Genomic DNA, 22,131 nt, shown 5'->3' with positions numbered 1-22,131 from the left:
TTGACATTGTGAACATAAAGTAATACTAAAGCCTAAACGGTAAATACAATGTGAACTCTAAAACAGTGTGAACCGTGAATTGTGTAGGGTACTGATGATAATCTGATATAGTGATTATATTAATATCTTTTGTTTGATACTTTGATATTTATGTATGAGTAAAAATTAAAATAGTAAATTATTATAGTCTTAATGGGTTATCGGATTACCAATAATCCAATATTAAAAACCAATACCAAATCGATAACCCAATAATTTTTTTAATGAAACCATTAAATAATAATTAACCCAATAACACAATAACAATAAACCACTAACACTTTTTTTGGTTCGATTTATCGGTCGGTTTGATTTTTGCACACTCCTAGTACCAGAGACTATCAAGAATGAAATTATTTCACTTGAAGAATTACAATACAGGAGAATTCAATTTGAAATCCTTGGAGAATTGCATTATAGGAGAATTTAATTTGACAAGGAACTGAAATTGCAAGGAAAATTATCTTATATTATGCACATGAAATTAGCTTGGAAAAAGTAGAAAGAAGTTGACGCGTGAAAAGGTTTAAATCAAGTCAAACCAAGATTGAATTTTTAGAAAGCCTTGAATCGCTTGTTTGGATTGGAAAAGAGTGAATTGTCAAAAACACACCTACGCTATCTCATCTTTATGAGTTTCATACCTAAACTATTGAGAGTGTGAGTTTCATACCTAAACTATCACTCATTAGTTTGAGAAACATACCTCTCTTTTCTTACACTCTTTTGATGGTGTATGTACTAAACTCTCTCTTTTATTTTGAAAAAAAATTGCCACATGACACTCCACATGAACAAAATATTCTATCTTGACAAAATTAAATTATTGATTGTTACGACCTGAGCTAGACCTTAGACGTGACACGATGTATCGTGGATTTACGATACTTGATGCTTTAAACTTAAGAAATTGCATGTGTTTTAAGCATATGTTAGTAGATTTGATGTTGTTTGTGCAGGAAAATAGGATTCGGTAGCAAAAATAAAAAAAGGCAGTGTTTACAAAAAATTTTGGTAGCCTACAAGTCTATCCTATGAGTTGTAGTCCTTCTCACGAGCCGTAGATAGCACTCGTAGGAAAAAGTATAAGGATCTGAGAATAAGTCTGAAGCTACAAAGTGTTCCTACGAGCCGTAGAAGATGTTCGTGCATTGAGAATCAGAAAGGTGAAAATTAAAGACTCAACCCATGAGTTGACAGGATGAGCCGTAGATGGACCTACAATCCGTAGGTCCCGTTCGTAGAAGAAGTTCTGAAGGCTGTCTAGCCATTGGTTTTCACGAGTGCATCACACGAGCCTTGCAAGTACCTACGACCCATAGGTCGTGGGTCGTAGAGGCTAACCGACCTTGTTTTCATATTTTTTTAGATTTGGTTTATTTAGGATTAGTTGCTATAAATAGATTTCATGTTTTTTTATTGTATTGTGCACATTTCTGGGTTTACGAATCAAACATAAACTATTTTTTTGGCTTTAATTCTTAAATTTGTGGAATTTTGTTATCGACGTTTAGTTTCCGAGTCAATTGAAGACTTTGGATTTTCTTACGCTTTATTGTAAGTACATGAATGATTTAAATTACATTATTATGAATTGTTATTACTCGATTGTGAGTAGATAAATCCACAACTAGGATTGTGGGAACCATGAATAATTAACGACATAGAACTAATAAAACGTAATTCTTATATAGTATGAATGCGTTAGAACTTGTCTTATCCTTAATTGCTGGATCAAGAAAGTAACAGATGGAAAAAGGGATTAAAAACAAGATTTGAGGCTATCAATCCTCATCTAATAATTTGAACAGATCAAGGGTTAGATAATATGGGATCACTGATAAGGGTTAGTAAACCATACACCCACAGATGGATTAAGTTAAGTGGTGATATTCACTTATTTTCCGGATCAAGAATCTAGGTGAAATTTACTTACCAATTCTGCATGAACAAACTAGAAAAGGACTATTAATAAAAGGTTCTACATAGTTAAGAATTTGTAGGGAATGCATACACTCTAGTTTTGTCTCTTATTGAATCAAATCATATTAAATTATTACTTTGTTACTTGATACTTGCGATTGAATCAATTAATTATTTTTATAAAAAATCCCCCTCTTTAAGGAAATAATCTAATTACGAACACAAATAATAAACGATTAACCTAAGTCTAAATCATATTTCTCTTGGAATTGATCCTAATATTCGTTAGGTTATATATTTAATTCGCTTTATACTTCTTTAGGAAGGTGTAATTTGGGCATATCAAATTTTGATGTCGCTGTCGGGGAATAAGGCTTTTAGATTAGATTAATTCTTATTATTTGATTTGTAGTAATTATTTTTTGATTTTACTTTTTTTTGTTTGTGCTGAAACATGTTTGAATTCTAGTGCATGCCAAATAATCAGAGTCAAGGTATTCCCCTGATTTCATTTAACCCCAAAATTCAGAGAGCACTAAGAGGAATGGCAAACAACGTGGGTGCGAAACTAAAGCAAAAGTCACAAACGATTTAGAATGAAGGCTAGAATGCACATCAAAACCCTCCTCAACATCGACCGCAGACTGTTCTCAACAACCCACCAGTAGTTAGAGAACGTCCTTCACCCACACAACAACTTGAATTCGACATATGAAATAACTATGGAGTCAACCATGACGTTATCAAAACTACTGGTTCCATTATATTACTGCCATTTCCTCGTGGCGTGAAGTTTAATAGTTCGAGTGGCCTTATTCAAATACTTCATAATTGAGGACTGTTTGGTGGCCTGCCATCTGAGGATCCATACACCCATCTCAATAATGTGGTATACGTTTTCAAGAGCAGTGTTGGTAATCCAGACTTGAATATGGATGTCATCGGACTGTGAGTGTTTCCACTATCACTCACTGGTGATGCAACTACGTGGTTGACCGAGCTGCCATACAATTCAATCACTACTGAGAAGCAGTTGCATGGAGCTTTCATCGACAAGTACTTCCTATTGTCAAAGAAACTGAAGCTGAAGGATAGGATGAACAACTTCCAACAGTTGCTGGAGAGTCGATCAGTGCTGCTTGGGAATGTTTCGTTAAGTATCTAAGAAGTGTGCCAAATCACAGAATTCCCGATGAGTCACTTCTTGAGATATTTTGTTGAACACTTGATGACAATGGGAAGCTGTGGCCGACACCATCACTGGAGGAGCATTCATGGCCAACACTTTTGAAGAAGCCACTAAGAGACTTGATCGTGTTAAGAAAACCAGCAAAGCATGGAGAACTAGGGATATCGAGACCTTAAGGAGCGAGATCTTTAGGAGCACCTTTACTGTTGGCACTAACTAGAACTCAACATTAGCAAACAAAAAAGTGCTGCAAGAGATAGCACAATTGTGGACTGAATTCAAATTGGCATTCAAAAACTTAGGGTCTGAAAAAGTTAATATAATCGATCAACAAGGAAAAAAACCAATTCATGATGAGTATGATTATGAGGAAGATGCGTATATGTGAATGAACATTTGGGGGATTTCTAAACTAATGCCCAAGCTTTCAATCAGGATTCTTGGAGCCAAGTTCAAGAAAATCAAGGTCAGAACTATAGCAACTTCAACTGAAAAGGGCATTACAATTGCGACAACAACTACAATCGTGATGGGAACTATAACTGTGAGAACAACTATAATCGAAATGGATACAATGATCAAAACCATGGGTAAGACAGAGAAGGTGATTTGGGAAGGAGAGATAACAACAAGAGTGGTGCATACATCCCACTCGAAAATTGAGATGGGAGTTCTGTACTTGCAAGGTTTGAGGATATGATGTCAAAGATGATGAAAAAGTATGACTCTACTAAGGAGAATCTTAAAGAGATATAGAATGATATTTCGGGAATGAATCAAAAAGTAGAGTTGCAAGCCACATCTATTTAGCTTATTGAGCAACAATTGGGTCATGTTTCTTTATCTTTGAATCCACGCCAAAAAGAAACTCTCCCAACCAATACAATTCAAAATGCTAAGAATAACGGGCAATGCATGAATGTAACCATCGAAAGTGGTGGTCAAATGGTGGATCCACCAATGCTAGCAATCGAGGTGATACACATGACTCCAATTCGAGTAGAGATGAGAAAGCTAGAAAATCTAAGGAGAAAGTAGAGGGCGAGAAAGTGAGAACCGAACAACCTAAGAAGGGGGATGAAAATATTAATGTAGAGGTTGACAATGAGAAAGATGCTACTTAAACTCCAATTCCAATGCCATGACCTCCCCCACCTTTCCTGCAGAGATTGCAAAAGAAAGACGAGGATGGAAAGTATCTCAAATTCAAATCCATACTAAAGCAAATTTTTGTAAATGTTTCTCTGATTAAAGCATTGGGAAAAATGTCTGGGTAGCAAAGTTTACGAAGGATCTTGTTATAAAGAAGAGAACTATAAGCTTTGAACCGGCTGACAACTTGCATCATTGTAGTGCAATAGATACTCGCTCACTTGTGCAGAAAAGAAGGATCCTGGAGAGTTCACCATATCATGTACTATTGAAGCATTCAGCTTTTCCAAAACTTCGTGTGACTTGGGTTCTAGCATTAATTTGATGTCGCTAGCAGTCCTTTGACAACTGGGCTTAAGAGCTCCCCAAACTGACGTCAATGTATCTTATTATGGTAGATCATAATGTGAAGAAGCTCATGGGCATTATTTATGATGTTCTAGTAAAGGTTGAATCATCCATATTCCCTTTGGACTTCATCATTCTTAATTTCAAGGTAGATTTTTGAGGTTCCTATCATTTTAAGAAGACTATTCTTGGCCATTGTACGGGCTTTGGTAGATATGGAGATTGGCTAACTGAAGTTCAGACTGAATAATGAAGAAGTAGGTTTGAATTTATGCTGAGCAGCAAAACATCATAATGATTTGCGAGTGGTTTATATGATCGATCTTGTTGATGAAGTGCAACCTAAGATATCAATTGAGGAGAGATTGGGTGTTGAAGCATTAACTGCCATCATCATGAAATTCGATGGAGATCTCATTAGGGAATACGAGGATATGGTCGGTGCACTTGATGGCCTTGGAAAATACAACTTTTCTCTAAAGAGAATTGACTTAGATCTAAAGAATAGAGAACCTCGCCTGCAAAACCATCCATTGACAAACCTCCGACTTTAGAGCTGAAAGCTCTCCCTTCTCACTTACAATATGCATTGTTGGGGCTCGACAACACTTTGCCAGTCATTAGAGTTGTTGATCTTAATCAAAGGCAAGTGTAAGCATTGACATATATTTTGAGGTACTTCAAACGAGCAATTGAATGGTCCTTATTCAATATCATAGGCATCCCACCAGACATATGTTCTCACAAAATCCAACTCATGCCAAATTATAAATCAAGCATTAAGCACCAAAGGCAACTTAATCCACCTATGCAAGAGGTAGTCAGAAGGAGATTATCAAGTGATTAGATGCTGGAGTAGTTTACCCGATTGTTGATAGTAAATGGGTAGGTCCTATCCAATGTGTGTCGAAAAAGGGTGGTCTCACTGTAGTGCCAAACACAAAGAACGAGCTCATTCCAATGAGGCCTATCACTAGTTGGAGAGTATGCATAGATTATCGCAAGTTGAATACATGGATAGAAAAAGATCATTTCCTAATGCCGTTCAAGGACCAAATGTTATACCATCTTGCAGGCAAATGATGCTACTAATTTCTTGATGGTTATTGACCAAGAGAAAACCAGTTTTACGTACCCGTATGAGATATCTGCTTTCAAAAGAATATCATTCAGATTATTTAATGCATCGACGAACTTTTATGTTGCATGATGTCTATATTTTCAAACGTGGTTGAGACACAATCTATGTTTTCATGGATGACGTTTTGGTGGTTGGTGACTTATTGATGATTGCTTGGCTCATCTTAGTGACATTCTTAAAAGGTGTGAAGAATGCAGTCTTGTGCTAAACTGGGAGAAGTGTGACTTCATGGTGAAAGAAGGCATAATGCTAGGCCATAAGATCTCAAACAAGGGCATTGAAGTTGATAAAGACAAAAGCGAGGTAATTGAAAAGTTGCCCCCTCCTATCTCTGTCAAAGAAATTAGAAGCTTCTTGGGACATGCTGGGTTCTATTGTTGCTTCATCAAAGATTTCTCCAAAATAACTTATCCATTATGCAAACTACTCTAGAAGGAGATGATTTTTTTTGATGAAGCCTGTCTAAAGGCGTTTGAAGAGTTGAAATAGAAGCTGATTTTGGCACCTATCATCATTGCACCTACTTGGGAACAATCGTTCAAAGTTATGTGTGATTCAAGTGGGTTAGCACTTGGGGTAGTAATAGGAAAAAGATGTGAGAAGATTCTACATCCCATCTACTATGCTAGCAAAGCCTCAATGCTGCTCAAACAAACTACACGGTGACCGAACAAGAGTTGCTTGTCATATTATTCACTTTTGAAAAGTTTAGATCCTACTTACTTGGCTCCAAAATCATTGTACACACTAATCATACTCCATTAAGATACTTCATGACAAATAAAGATGCTAAGATGAGACTGATTTATTGGGTGCTACTTTTGTAAGAGTTTGACTTTTAGGTGAAAGATCAAAAAGGGACCAACAATCAGGTTGCCGATCATTTTTATAGACTTGTGGAAAAGGCAATGCTTAAGTTAGAAGATAGAGTTGAGATAGATGAGACTTTTCTTGATAAGTAAGTGTTGGTAGCATCAAACGATCTAATTCCATAGTTTGCAGATGTTGCTAATTACTAAGTAAGTGATGGAGTACCTTCCAACATAAATATTCACCAATGCCGTAAGTTCATGTCTACTGTGAAGAAGTTTTTTTGGAAAAGGCCATACTTGTTCCATTTCTGTGCTGATGAGATTATTTATTGTTGTGCATTTGAGGTAGATATGATGACTATTTTGGAAGCATGTCATTCATTTCATGTTGAAGGTCATCATAGTGGTATTCGTATATCGTATAAGATTTTGTAATGTGGGTACTATTGGCTAACAATTCAACAAGATGCTTATGATTTTGCAAAATCTTGTGATCGTTGTCAAAGAGAATGAGGTGTTTCAAGAAAACATGAACTCCCACTCACTCCTATTTTGGTAATTGAATTGTTCGATGTATGTGTGATTGATTTTATGGGACCATTTGTGAGTTCGAATGGGATGAAGTACATAATTATTGTGGTTGACTATGTGTCTAAATAGGTAGAAGCTGTCTCACTTCCCAACAATGTAGTAAAGAGTGTCACCGCCTTCCTCAAGCAAAATAACTTCTCTAAATTTAGAATACCAAGGGCGACAATCAGGGATGGAGGTTCCCACTTTTGCAATCGATTGTTCAAAACATTGATCGAGAAGTATGGGGTTCAATTTTGTGTAGAAACTCCTTACCATCCACAGATTAGTGAGCAAGTTCAAGTCTGTAACCGCTAAATCAAGCAAATACTTTTAAAGATGGTGAATGCAAATAGAACTGATTGGTCAAAAATCTTGATGACGCTTCATGGGCATATCACACTACATTCAAGACTCCCATTGGTATGTCACCTTAACAACTTGTGTTTAGAAAGTCTTGCCATCTACCCATAGAGTTGGAGCACAAAGCCATGAGGGCGTTAAAGAAATTTATTCTAGATTGGGACGCCACATCAAAGTAAAAAATAAATCAAATAAATAAGTTTGATGAGTTTTTCCTAAACACATATAAAAGTTTACCCTTGTACAAAGAGAGAATGAAGAAATATAAGATCGAAAAACGAACATTTTCACTCGGAGATTCGGTCCTTCTATTCAATACAACGATGGATTTATTTCATGGCAATCTCAAATTAAAGTCAGTAGGACCATTCCAAATGATTCAAGTCTCTCCACATGGTGTAGTCGAACTAGAAAAGAGAGATGGAACGAAGTTCAAAGTGAATGGAAAAAGAATTGTAATATTTCTCAAAATGCTCATAAGTACCTTAAGAATAGCTTGGGAATAAGCCACTCATGTAATGCATTATCCTTAATCTTTTTGGATAATCCAAGTTCGGAATATCGATCAAGGGGTCAAAACCTGCGAAAAACCAAGAAATGACCCGAAATTGGATCTTGGTCTATTTGAGATTGTTCCTTTTAATCGTAATCAAAGATGTTTTCTTGTCTCTCGTTTCTTTTCTGAAAAAAAAAAGAACTTTCAGCAAGAGGGTACCTGTACCCGAAACCGACACAGGTGGGTAGGTAGAGAATACCTAGGGGCGCGAGACAACTCTCTCTAAGGAACTCGGCAAAATAGCCCCGTAACTTCGGGAGAGGAGGCGTGCAAAGGTTTCCTTGGGCCGGACGGAGATTGGCCCTCGAGTGCAAAGGCAGAAGGGAGCTTGACTGCAAGACCCACCCGTCGAGCAGGGACGAAAGTCGGCCTTAGTGATCCGACGTTCCCCTTTCCTTCACTTAATATCATACTTCATCTCAATGAATATTCACTTATAGTCTTGGTCGATTTTTAGGACCCGTAGATCGAAAGACAGATTTTTCAAAGGAACTGCGCAAATCAGTAAGGTGCGCGGCAAGTTCGCATCACAAACTTGTTTGCCTCCGTATCGCGGACCTGGTGAGGGTTTTTCTGGCCGAATTTAGTTTTTAGTAAGGGCACTTTAGACTTTTCCCTAATTGTTAGCTAATGAACCTATACATTTTTAAGACCTAATTCAACTTTATAAATTGACCTAAATCCTCTAATTCTATTCATTCTTCTATAAAACTTACTCAAATATTTCTCTCTTTACAAAAGACTCTCAAGGGCTCCATTGAAGACTTAAAGTAAATTCACTCAAGCTATCCATCAAAACTCTCAAGTTCTTCCAAGTTATTTGGTGTTTTCACTTAAGGTATGTGGGTATTGATTCATGGATCCTTTCATCCATGAAGCCCAATCAATTTATCAAGGTTTTCTATCAAATTAAAGTATGACATTTTATGGGTTTTATGATCTCTATTCCTATTTCATGAATTATGATTCAAAGTATGATCATGAGTCTATTTTTATATAAATTGATGGTTATTTCATTAAATTGAAGAGTTTTTCATGAATTCTCCTATTTTAATCTGTAGGGTTCATGATGTAAATTATGAGTATTTTGAAGTATACTTCCAATGGATATTATCTATATAAATTATGTATGGTCTGATATAAAGTTTATGATCATGCATGTTTTCAAGTCAATTACAGGATTTTCAAAGTCAATTGATTATGCAATTGAGTTCTACTTTAAGTTCAAGGTATGAATTTCATGCAATTTATGAAGTAAGGTGACTTAGGGCCCTATGTGGTGACCTAAGGCCAAATGATATGAATTATGCAAATATGATTGGAATGATGAACGGACAATTCTCACATTACAAGTATGTTATGAAAATGAGCTACTCTATGATTTCAAACCTATGATCATGACTATGATCTATGTAATTATGATTTCTATGCTATCATGTATTCCATGGGATTTGACTTAGCACTAAGTGGAGTTGAGGTGGTGGCCCTACCAAAAGTCTTAGTAGCAGCCTCATGTCCCAAAAACTACGTTCCACCATAGGTTGCCTTTATAGCCTAGTTATTGGATCCATATATAGCGTATGTATGACCCGCCTAGCGGGGTAGAGTCTAGTTTGGCAAGTAGATTCCCCTTTTTCTTGGTTGTACGGGATTCAATGTTAAAGCTTGCATGGTCTTATTGTCGGTTATGGTTCCTATCCCACATATGTATGATCTTTTATGTATTCTATGATTTTAAATTATGCTTTATAAATGCTTTGGTCAAATATGATTTTTTTGTCATGACTTTACTTACCTCATCTTATCATGTGATTTACTTGACCGTTGCATTTCATGATTTACATTGCGTCACGCCTTCATACTTAGTAAATTCCAACGTACTAATGTATACTTTTTGCCTACATTATCTTTGTAATGACCCGTTAGGTAATTTTGAGAACGAGTTCTCCTTCTTTCATAGAAGCCCCTTTTCGTAAATTTAAGTTAAAAATTTTGGACCTTTTGGTAACTTTGGTTAATTAGTTGAGGGATAATTTTAGAGAATTTATTTAATAGATGGGCTAAAGTATAAATTTATTTAATACCCTATACCACTTTTCTTATATTTATTAAAATAGGTTTGTAAATTTTAATACATAATTAGTTTATATATATATATATATATATATATATATATAATATGATGGCTTAATGCCATCAAATGTAACAAGAAACGAAAAGAGAACAACGACGTAGAAATGAACACAAAAACTGGAGAAAGAAAATAAGAAGGAAGAAAGAAAAGAAAGGGGAAAAGAAAAATAAAGGAGAAGAGAAAAATAGGGATTTTCATTCCAAAGCGTCAAGGTAATTATTGTCATTCTTTTCATTAAATTTTCATGTGATTATGAACATATTTTTAGGGTATATTGGTAGAGAAATAAAGCTGAAATAAGAAAATATGACCCTAGGGTTCTTCACATAAAATCTTGATTTGGGGGTCGAATAACGATCCATTTTAGCTGAAGTTTGACATGTGATTTTATTTTATCATGAGTGAACATAATCGAAAAGAAAATTTCAGATTTGACTTCAATCACTCGGGATGACTTTTTGACCCATTTTTTTATCCGAAAATAAATATAGCAATATGGGTGTCATTGGATTTATATTCTTATGAAGATTATGTATTTGAACAGATTTTAATCACTCGGAAGCATTACGAAAGGCTCAAGTTTTAAAGTGATTATTCAATTTAATTGAGGTTTAACCCTAGTTTTGAAATTCAAAAAATATGGGAGTTGACATGTTAAGTGACATCAAGATTAGGAATGTGTTTATAAATTTGCTTAAATTTTTGGGTCTAGGCTAGACATATGGTAATAAGGGTGTGGTTAGTTTTGAAAATTTTATTGTGATTATTTATTTGACTAGATTACGTTGATTTGGAGGCCCAAAGAAAAGGGAAGGCTCTAGTCTCTGAGTGATTGCTTGATTAATTAAGGCAAATGAATTTCTAAATCTCAATTTAAGCTTGTAGATGCTTGTATTTCCGTGTTATATACATTAGGGAGTAATAAGAATTATACTGGGTTATTGATTGTATGATTGGCCTTAAAAATAGAGATGAGGGATATAAAATGGTGATCTAATGACATATATGGGTGGAATTGATATATTATGATTATGGATTTATTTTGGACATGTGAAATGACTATGTTGATGTGAGATAGAAAAGATTATTGTTGTTTCCATATTATTATCGTGAATTATATGAGTATGAATTGATTGCATTGGTTGTGACATAGTGTGTTGAGACTGAAAATGATATGAAACAAAAGAGTTTGGGCCACATGCTCTGTGGCAGGTATTATGAAATAAAGGAGTACACGCTCCGTGGCAGGTATTGTGAAACAAAGGGGTCAGGCCACATGCTCCGTGGTAGGATATATATATTGAGGGGATGGTCCACATGCTCTGTGGAAGGTTACATGGATAGAAATATCCCCCATAGGTTCCAGACTGTAATTCAACGGATGTGTACCGATAGGACAGCCATACATCATCTCATTGCATTGCATCACATTTTGTTGATATTTGTGAATTTGTGTTTACTCCTTTATTGCTTTGTATATGTAGAACTTGACTTGATATGATTCATTGATGAGACTATTAATGAGTATTCGTGGACTGTATTATTATTATTATTGTACAAGTGTAGAGTTGGGCTGGTTTTATGCAGGTTGTAGGTAAGGAGGTTCGGTTGGGAGGACATGAGTACTTGTATCTATTGAACTTTGCTTAGTTTTAGTTGTCCACTTGCTGAGTACTGTGTTAATTGGTACTCACCCCTTGCTTCTACACTTGTGTAGGTTGTGAGACTGGACCTGCTTGATCTCTTAGTGTTCTCTACCACGTCTGAGGCTATCATCTCGAGTGTTGAGGTAGTTGTTACATCCATCTAGCGGACACCTCTTACTCTTTAATATGTTTTAGTCCTATTCTAGAGACAAAGACATTGTGACTGTATTTTCTTTCATACTTCGGTAATGTATTAGTGGCTTGTACATATGACAACCAATCTTGCGGGAATTGGATGTTTGTTTTATGTGTTTTTGATTAAGTTAAATTTTGATTTATTTTGTTTCCTTTCGCATCTACTTTCCGTTGGATATTAGGCCGACTTATCTTGGTGGGTTGAGATGAGTGACATCACACTCGGATTTGGGTCGTGCCAGTCTCATAACATAAGAGTTGAGGTTGAAGATCATACTCATCTATGTGTCTAGTTAAGCTTTCCTATCCAGCGGTGTTTGTGGTGAGTCCTCATTTATCGGTGACTAGTTATCGAGTTTGTTATTATTTTCAAATACTTTTACTATGTTTCATATTGAGGGTGAGCTAGGGACATGTCTTAGCCCCCATTCATATTCACGAGTAGAGGCATCTAGTTGGACAAATATTTCGAGTTTATGTTGTCATGTGACGTTCTTAAATTTCTATTAATGGTTTAGACTCTTTTATGATGTTTCCGCTTTTGCTTTACCTTATGTATGCTTATGATATGTATAAGAGGTTTGGTTGGAGCCTTTTGGGGTTTCAATTGCTGTGTTACGACTAGGCCCTAGGTTGGGTCATGACAAGAATCAAAGCATATATGGGCACCGATGATGAGATCAGAGCTGTGGAAGTATGGGCGCTTGGTGAAGTCTAAGTAATTAAGGAACCTGCATCATGCTGAGACATTAAATCAAACGCTATTTGGGAGGCAACCAAAGATGTTTTTTTAACTTTAATGTAATTTTTCACTTTTTAGTCTTGCCTTTTAGGATAGTATAGGGTCCGTGTTCAAGGAATAAAACGTAAATAATGGAAATTTAAAGTACAGAAGGTCCTATGGGCTTCTTCTATGGGTCGTAGAGTTCTTTTCAGCACATAGAGTTAATTTATAGAAGCCACCCCTATTTACATGTAGAGGCTTTAAGTCTACGAGTTCACTCTATAGATCGTAGAGTTTGTAGAATGCCCTCGTAGACTCCAGGTATGTTTCCTATTTTTTCTAAGTGTTTACATGAGTTACATGACCGATCTATGAATCATAGACTTATCTATGGTCCATACACGAGCCTCGTAAATGCCTTGTGCATTTAATTGCCCAAATGACCCAACTCGCGATCAAGGGAATAAAAACCCCAAATGTCTGATTGTTGTTACCTCTTTCAATTGAACATCATAATGATAAAATTTACAACTCCATTGCCATTGAACTCATTTTCACTAAGTATATCTACAATCACCATTATCATCATCTCCACCCTTTCTTCACAATCACCACTCAAATTCCCAACACCTAAAGTGCCTAAATCAAAGATCCCTTAAGGGAAAAGTAGCGGGTCAGAGAAGTAAAAAATCAAAGAAAGGGTCGGGGTTGATTTTACATGCTCACACAAACTTACACACACTCAGTTAGTGTTTTATCCCAAAATCTAGAATTCTTTGAGTGTGGAGTCTTGTAGTTGAGTACAACCTTGACTCGGGGGTCAATTGAAATTAAAGGTATTTAGGTTGAAGTTGAACAAATAAATATGGATTATGAGTGTTTGGGTGAAATGATGAAATCTACATGTTGAAAAATATTGATGGTTGGGTTTGATTGAAAGATAAGAGCATTGGAGCATTTGGTGTTTTTGAAAATGTACCGTTGACATGAGTTTTTATTCGACGAAGGTTTTCTATGGGCTGTAGGGTTTTCTACGACTTGTCGTTACCCTTCATAGAAGTACTCCTCAAGAATTAGTGATGAATTTTAAAACCACAAAAAGCACGAGTGCTTTCTACAAGTCGTAGAATCTTCTACGACCCGTAGTTAGCACTCGTAGACACTAATGTGCAAAACCAGTAGCTCAGGATTTTGTACATGCTTTGTAAGAGCACCTTTTATGGGTCATAGACTTTTATTTGGCTTGTACGAAGGTCTCATACAATTCAAGTACTCAAATCAGTAGTATAGGGAAAGTTTCTATGATTGAACCTATGGTTCGTAGAAACTTCTACGGACCATAGGGACAGTCCGTAGAAACCTTTGAGTGACCAGGTTTTTGTTGCCTGCTTTCCTACAATAGGGTCTTACGGGTGGTAGATACTTCTACGGTCGTAGAGATCCTATCGTAGGACCAAAAAGACAAAGTGTAATTTTGATTTGTTTTCTTTTCTTCAATTTCTTTGATTTCTTTCCTTGTCATGGGCACTAATACTTACTTCACAGGTACAATACAACCCAAATCGACTCCAAAACACAGAGAAACGACTACCATCTTATCTAAAAAGGATGTAACTTAGAAATTTAAATCCTGGTTACAAGATGAGCCAACTAATACTGAGGCTAGCGAAGTAAATAGAAGCAGTACCGAAGCATGTTGGAATGTCTACCCATGCCCACACTATAATAGCTACTACATCCTCCTAGTCTAACAAGGGGGAATAATCTTTGGGAGAGGAAAGTGGTAGAGATGAGCCGGGATCACAATCCAGCTCCGGCTTAAATTTTAAAGGAAGGTATTCATATCCAATACCAATTAGGGGATAAAATAGGTGGTGTGTACTGGGTATGTCCAAAATGTATCCATAGGATATACAATAAAATGATAAAGGCAAGTCTACCCAGGCCATTATGGAAGATCCCCACATCAACCTACCGTCCATGCAGCAGTACCTGAGATTCAAGAACTATTTGAGCATCACAAATCTGGGTGGATGGTAGACCCGCCTGGTCAATATAGTGCAAACATGGTCCATGAGTTTTATGCATCTTATGCGACACCTGTGATGAATACCAAACTGCTAAGGCCAAGGAATTGGACCAACCACCACTGACTAGCACTCTAGTTCGTGGTGTTCCGGTTGACATATCGGAGTGCACCATTAGGTGTTTCCTTTATTGGTCAAAACATGAGCTGCCTACCTCGACGTCCGAGAATGATCATTGTCCAAAATATAAATATCATTCAAGATTCAGCATAAAAAAAGAAGTCTTAAAATGGATAGCATGGTATATTATCAAGAAAGGAGTTAATGCCGACTGGGTATCCGGTTTAGCTCCTATCAAGAAGGTGTCACTGAATTTTGTGATTAAATTTTTGTAGGCCATAGTGAGATTTCACCTATGCGTCACTATGGCAGATAACCACTTCATCTTAGAACACTCAATGATAGTTGCGAGTATCATAGCCACCTATGACATAGACTTTCCCCGATACATTATAGTTGAGATATATCAAAAGGGAATTCTGGAGGGTCCGACCATGTCATTACCTTGCTTGATCTATAAGCTGTGCAGGGATTCCGTCTCACCCATCATACCTGGGCTGATCAACTAACATAGGTCATAAAGATTGAAGATGTAGGGCTGATCAAGGAAGATACAAATCCAGTAGCTTAGAAATGTGCCTCACAACCCAAGGTTGTACTGCCAAAGTTATTTGAGGGATAAACTATTGCACAAGATGAAAATATAGTTGTTCTGAACAGTTCTACACCTACTATGGAGTCATCCGAGGCTGCCCCAACTGCTTCCACACCTCCTCCTACTATCATACCACATCCATAAATGGTGGGTGTTGTCACTATTTTAGTCGAGGTGTTGCAAAACTTGGTGCAGCGACAAAATCAGACCGAGGCTCAGTTAATTCAATTGATATAACAACTCAAGCCTTGTGTATAAAAAGTGATAGCCGATTCGAAAGAGTGGGCTGCTGTAAAGATTCATACCACTTTATATGAGAGGGAATGACGTGTTCATGGCTAGATTGAAGCTTTTGAAAGGAGGGTGAACAAGTGCTTTATGGTCATGCAACATTTCTCAAAATGTTTATAAGTGCCTTAAAAATGCTTTGGAAATAGACCGCTCATGTAATACATTATCCTTATTCTTTTTGGAAAATCCAAGTCCTAAATGTCGATCAGGGGGTCAAAACTAGTGGAGAAATAGTCTCAGTAGATTTTTAGGACTCGTGTATCAAAAGATGAATTTTGTCAAAAATTACACAAAAATAGTGAGGTAGCGCCAGCTACGCGTCGCCCAATTGTGCTCATTTCGTGTAAGTTTTCCCTGAGTCAAAATTTGGCCAAAATTTCATTCACTAAAAATTGGTCTATCCAGGAGCAGTTTCGCATTGCAGACCTAGGAGATATTTTTCGTCCGAATTTAGTTTTTAAGTAAGGGCATTTTAGACTTTTCTCTATTTGTTAGTTAATGAATCTGGGCGTTTTTAGGATCTAATTCTACTCTATAAACTACCATAAACCTTTTAATTCCATTAATTCTTCTACAATTCACCTACTCAAATATTTCTCTCTCTATAAGAGGCTCTCAAAGACTCCATTGAAGACTTCTAAGAAATACACTCAATTTCTGTATCAAAACTCTCAAATTCTTCCAAATATTTTTGTCTTCTCACTCAAGGTATGTGGGGATTGATTCAAGGGCTCTTTTCACCCATGAAGTCCCAAAAATTTCTCAAGTTTTCATTCAATTTACAATTGATTATGAACCCTAGTTTTGATGAATTATATTTGGCTGATTTGATTTTATTTTTAAATGTTATCAGTGGTCTTTATATGCATGTTCTCATATAAATTTCATTATTTCAAGTTTATTTATAGATGCCTATGCATAAAGCTATATTTTCAAGATATGATTATGAATTTAAGATGAGTTTATGAGTTGATCATGAGTTAAAGGATTTTCAATGAAAGTTTTATATGAATTAGTGTTAAGATTTATGAGTCTAAAGTTAAAGTTATGGTGATGGTCAGAGTTAAGATCAAAAGATGTTTAAAGTTGGTGATAAGGACAATTCTCACTGAAGTTATAGATTGTTATGAATCACTAAATAGATGAGCTATTCCTAATATGTTTTACAGATGGATTGATAGGAAGTTACTACCTTTCCCCACTATATTATGGTTATGTTTTAATGAGTTTCTATTGGGATATTGACTAAGCACCGAGAGGACTTCTAGGAGGGGTTTGGTCGGATAACATAGTTAGTTATCCAAGATAATCCTAGGAGCAACCTCAAGTACGAAACTATATTTCCCACGTAGGTTGCCTTCATGGCCAAGCTAGTGGATCCATATAGCCAAGTTGAGTTGAGTTGAGTTACCTTTGGAATATACCCTGGCATGATAGCCTCCCTCTTTTTGATGCAGGAGTCATCGGATTCCGTATAATAGCTCGCATAGTCTTATTTGTCGGTTAAAGGTCTTATCTCACACAAGCTCAAGTTAAAGCTATGAGATGTCAAGTTATGAGTTGGAAGTTGAAGTTCTTATGATATGAATTGACCATGATTTCCATATGTTTTAAGTTGGTTTTAAACTATACTCATGTTCATTATAATTGGTCATGCATCCTATGACATCTTGATTACGTTCTTTACTTGTTCATGCATACCTCACATACTTAGTATATTCAAATGTACTAATGCATATTTTGCCTACATTATATCATAAAGTAGGGACGGACGATACTCATGATCACCGTGCTCGTGGCTAGAGATTTGCTTTAGATTTCAAGAAGTTGGTGAGTCCTCATTCTATCGAGGACAAGACTTTTATTCTTGTTACTATTATTTACACTTTCTTCTATTGTTAGGGAGGGCTAGGAGCTTGTCCTAAGCCCCCGTCAAAGACTAGAATAGAGGCATGTTTAGACGATATTCATTGTTGTAGTCCAGATTTGATATTTATAGACTTAATTTCCCTTTGTTTCATTCCCCACTTAATGATTACTTCTGCTCATATTTATGTTTTTCTTTACCTTATATATGCGATGTAAACTAAGATGGATTATGGTTAGGGTCCCTCGCATCTCGATCGTCGTGGTATGACTAGGCCCTAGGTCGGGTCATACCAAACTTGGTATCAGAGCACAAGGTTTAATATAGTCATAGGGACTCTAACATGCTGCATTAAGTAGAGTCTTATTCATTTATGTAAAGTGTGCAACATCCATGAATAGGAGGCTATGAAACATCTTAGGAAAAGGTCTCACTTCTTTCATAATCTATGTCATGCAGTAGAGTGGTTAAATCTATTTCCTGTAACGCTTGTTCTTTGCAATTTTTATAATATGCCTCCACAAAGATATGTCGTTAGAAGAAACATGGTTAAAGAAGAGCAACAAGATCTGAATGACCCTATAAATGATCATGTTTCCAATGGAAAGTTTCGACCGGTCATTTAAGTGGTTTCTCAAGCCGTTATGACTCAAGTAAATCGTGAGATGGTTGCTCCCATGAATTTGAATGCTAGTACGACAGTAACAAGAGTTTGATATTTCATGAGGATGAATCCTCTGGAGTTTAGGGGTTCTAAAGTTGATGAGGATCCCCAAGAGTTTGTCAATAGCATACATAAGATTGTTGGGATCATGGGATTTTACCCGATTAAAAGGGTAGAGTTGGCTACATACAAATTGAGGGGTGTTGCTCAAATTTAATTTGATCAATAGAAAAGTGAGAGGCCTAGAAAGTTGGAGTCCGTGACTTGGGATGAGTTTAAAGGGGTGTTTCTTGATTGCTTCTTCCCATTAGAGTTGAGAGAGGCCAAAGTGCAAGAATTTATCAAACTTAAGTAATGTGGTATGAGTGTGAGGAGGTATACCCTCAGGTTTGCTAAATTGTCAAAATATGCTCTATTCATGGTTGTCGACTCAAGAGCTCGTATGAGCAAGTTCGTATCAAGTGTGTTGGACATGGTTACAATGGAATGCAAAATGGTGATGTTAATTTTGGAGATAGATACATCTAGATTTATGACCTATGCGGAGCAAGTGGAAAGTGCAAAGCTAAAGGTGAAGAATAGGGAGTCTAAGAGGCCAAGGACTAGTGATAGTGAATTCTCTCATGGTAAGTCCAAAAATGGTGGACGTCCTCATTTTCACCAAAAGTACTCCAGCCAAGGGTGTTCTAATGGTACTACTCCAAGGTTTGACAAAGATAGGGTGCCTAACCCTAAACCTCAAGGAGGTGTTCCTATAGGGTGTCTAACCTAAACCTCAAGAAGGTGCTCTTATAGGACAAGTTACTCCCACATGCAAGAAGTATGGTAGGAACAACAAGGGTGAATGTCTGGCCGGGTTAAATATGTGCTACCAGTGTGGTAAGCCAGGTCATCATACTAAGAAATTCAAGGTCAAAGATGGTCATCCTCAAGCCAAGTTGCTCTAGGTATCCAAGGGTAACCAAAGGGTGGTCAACTCAATAATAGGTTCTATGCCCTCTATGGTAAGAAAGAGGTGAAAGAGACGCCCAAAGTTGTTACCGGTATGTTATAGGTCTTTAACTATGATGTTTATGCTTTGATTGATCCAGATGCAAATTTATCTTTTATTTACTCTTATGTGGCCATGGTATTTGATGTCAGTCCTGAGACATTGCTAGAACCTTTCTCTATTTATACTCCCATAGGTGAGTCGATTGTGGCTAAAAGAGTCTAGTACTTGTCTAGTTACGGTTTTCCATAAAGTTACCCTATGTGACCTAGTTGAGATTGTGATGACCGATTTTGATGTTATCCATGGAATGGATTGGCTATATGCATGTTATGCTTTTATTGATTGTAGAACCCAAGTGGTTAAGTTTCAATTTCCGAATAAGCCGATCCTAGAATGGAAGGGTAGTAACTCCGTGTTTAAAGGTCAATTCATTTCTTGCCTTAAAGCTCGAAAGATGATTTCCAAGGGTTGTATTTATCATCTTGTGAGGGTTAGGGATGAGAATTTTGAAGTCCCTATCCTAGAGTCGGTCCCCATTGTAAATGAGTTTCCGGATGTGTTTCTCGATGATTTACTCGATGTTCCCCCCAAAAGGGAGATTGATTTTGGTATAGACCTTCTTTTGGATACTCAACCTATTCTATCCCTCTTTACCAGATAGCTCTGATAGAGTTAAAAGAGTAAAAGGATCAATTAAAGGACTTGTTAGACAAGGGGTTTATTAGGCCAAATATTTCTCCATGGGGTGATCCCATATTGTTTGTTAGAAATAAGGATGGTTCACTATGTATGTGCATTAATTATCAACAATTCAATATGGTTACCATTAAGAATAAGTATTCAATTTCGAGAATAGATAACTTGTTTGATCAATTGCAAGGGGAAGTTAATTCTCCAAGATAGACCTTTGGTTCGGTTATCACCAATTAAGGGTAAGGGAGTGTGACATTCCCAAAATGGCATTTCAGACAAGGTATGGCCATTATGAGTTTCTAGTCATGTCAATTTGTTTGACCAATGCTCCTGCAGTTTTCATGGACTTAATGAATAGGGTGTTTAAGAAATACCTAGATATGTTTGTGATTGTATTCATTGATGACATTTTGGCTTGCTCTCGGAATGAGGAGGAGTATGCAAGTCACTTGAGGTTTGTGTTGCAAACTCCAAGAGACAAAAAACTATTTGCAAAGTTCAACAAATGTGAGTTTTGGTTAAGGAAGGTGGCCTTCCTTGGTCACATTGTGTCTGAAGGAGGGAGTATGGTTGATCCTAAGAAAACCAAATCAGTTAAGAATTGGCCCAGACCATTATCTCCTTTGGATATTAGGAGTTTCTTGGGCCTAGCTGGATACTATAGGAGATTTATGGAAGGGTTTTAATCTATCTCTTCACCTTTGACCAAACTAACTTAAAAGAAGGTGAAGTTTCAATGGTCGGAAGCATGTAAAAAGAGTTTCCAAGAATTGAAGGATCGTCTCACACCACTCCTACCTTGACCTTATCAGAAGGGTCCGATGGTTTCTTGGTGTATTGTGATGACTCAAGGGTTGGTCTTGGTTGTGTATTGATGCAACATGTTAAGATAATAACCTATGCTTCTAGGCAACTTAAGGTGCATGAACGAAACTATTCAACCCATGATCTTGAACTAGCAGCGGTTGTGTTTGCCTTGAAGATTTGGAGACACTATCTTTATGGTGTCCATGTAGATGCGTTTACCGATCATAAGAGTTTACAATATATGTTTAAGTAAAAATATTTGAACCTTCAGCAAAGGAGATGGCTTGAATTATTGAAAGATTATGATATGAGTGTGTTGTATTATCCGGGCAAAGCTAATGTGGTTGCCAATGCATTAAGTATATTTTCCATAAGTATTATGGCATATGCTGAAGAAGATAAGAGAGAATTGATCAAGGATGTTCATAGGTTGGCACGTTTAGGTGTGCGTTATTTGTTCATAATGGTTCGGAATTATATCTTGTAGCATATGTCAAGGCCAAGTAAGACCAAGATCCAATGTTGGTTGAGTTAAAGAGGTTGGTTGCCGAAAAAGCCATTGAGGCTTTCTCTCAAGAGGGATATGGTATGCTATGTTACCAAGGCTGTTTGTGTGAACCTAACATTGATGGGTTGAGAGAGTTGATATTAAATAAGGCCTATAGTTCCCAATACTCGATTCATCCGGGTTCCACTAAGATGTATCGTGATTTGAGAGAAGTGTAATAATGGAATGGCATGAAGAAGGACATAGTAGAGTTTGTAGCTACGTGTCCAAATTGCCAACATGTTAAAGTTGAGTATCAAAGACCTGGAGGTCTAGCCCAGGATATTAAAATTCCTTCTTGGAAATGGGAAGATGTAAATATAGATTTTGTAATGGGTTTTCCTAGTACTAAGAAGAAACATAATTCTATTTGGGTTGTTGTAGATCGAATGGCCAAGTCGGCTCATTTTCTACCAGTAGACTTACTATGGTGCTAAAGATTATGCTAAGTTGTATGTACGTGAGTTGGTAAGACTTTATGATGTGCCCTTTTCCATTATATCGGATCGAGGTACATAATTCACTTCACACTTTTGGAGGTCATTTCAAAAGGGTCTCAGTATAAATATTAAGTTAAGTACCGCTTTTCACCCTTAAATTGATAGTTAAGCCAAAAGAACAATCAAAACTTTAGAGGATATGCTAAGGGCGTGATTTATTGATTTTAAAGGAAGCTGGGATGAACATTTGCCATTGATTGAGTTTGCCTATAATAATAGTTATCCCTCTAGCAT

Source organism: Solanum dulcamara, chromosome 6, assembly GCF_947179165.1.
Source record: "Solanum dulcamara chromosome 6, daSolDulc1.2, whole genome shotgun sequence".
Lineage (NCBI taxonomy): Eukaryota > Viridiplantae > Streptophyta > Magnoliopsida > Solanales > Solanaceae > Solanum > Solanum dulcamara.
Note: the sequence above shows the minus strand (reverse complement) of the source record.